The 950-nt window shown below is 35.6% G+C and overlaps 1 long non-coding RNA gene across 1 annotated transcript; it reads left to right on the forward strand.

Moving 5' to 3' along the window:
* On the forward strand, positions 1-452 carry LOC113784161 (uncharacterized). Its single transcript, XR_003470178.2, has 3 exons — positions 1-120; positions 212-302; positions 395-452. It is a non-coding gene; the product is annotated as an uncharacterized lncRNA (long non-coding RNA).
* The last annotated feature ends 498 nt before the right edge of the window (positions 453-950 follow it).

The raw sequence follows: 950 nt of genomic DNA on the forward strand, positions 1-950 counted from the left end.
GAAATCTGGTGTAATCTCTATGGGAGGATGCGCATTATTGTTGCAAAACTGGGCATGGTATCGTTTGTCTTGTGTCGCTCCTGAATCTCCCAAACCATGGATATTTCCACTTGCACAAAGGTAACTATATTGTTTTTATATATTTTTTTAAAACCAATTGCTTACCATATTAATAATTTTATTACATTTTTATTTTTATTATATTCGACAGGTTTAATTCTGGTGGTCTAAATTTTGCTAAAGTTCCTCATAACGACGTAGAAGGATATCGAAAAACAATTGATCACATGATGGTTGAGGAAGTAATATATTAAATCACATTTATTTGAATTTTTTTAAATATTTTATTATTTATACTTGTTATAATTACTTTAGCTTATTTTTTACATGTCAGTTTTATTGGAGACCTTATCTCGGGTTTCAACATGAAGTTTCAGAAGAAGATAGGGCCACTTGGACTGCATGTACTTATCTACTCTGTTATCATATTGTTGAAAAATATCATACAGATAGAGTCACACTCTAGTTCGGTTTACATCAACAAATACCACAACCACCAGAGGACATGAAATTGTATCACGAGGTCGACATGAGGCGTGGGATTGATGATAATTAGACTTGGGTTTGGAGGGAAGAAATAAACCATTGGAATGAGCGCCATAATTACGTGTTGCAAGGTAACATCGTACAAGTAGTTTTATGTCATAACACAAAATATATGATTTGGTTTAGACAACACATCAAATTGTTTATATCTGAAGAACAATATCCCCGTGATCCCCGTTTACAACCGCCGTCATATCCTCGTGTGCAATCGACCTCCCAATCAACCCCACAACACCAATACACAGCAGGACCGTCTTCATCATCACCTCACATACACGTCGCTACTGAAGTTCCATTTTATGATCCACCACCATCTCAGTATTACGTTTCGTCGGTGCCATAAA

This window comes from Cicer arietinum, chromosome 5 (assembly GCF_000331145.2).
Source record: "Cicer arietinum cultivar CDC Frontier isolate Library 1 chromosome 5, Cicar.CDCFrontier_v2.0, whole genome shotgun sequence".
NCBI classification, from domain to species: domain Eukaryota; kingdom Viridiplantae; phylum Streptophyta; class Magnoliopsida; order Fabales; family Fabaceae; genus Cicer; species Cicer arietinum.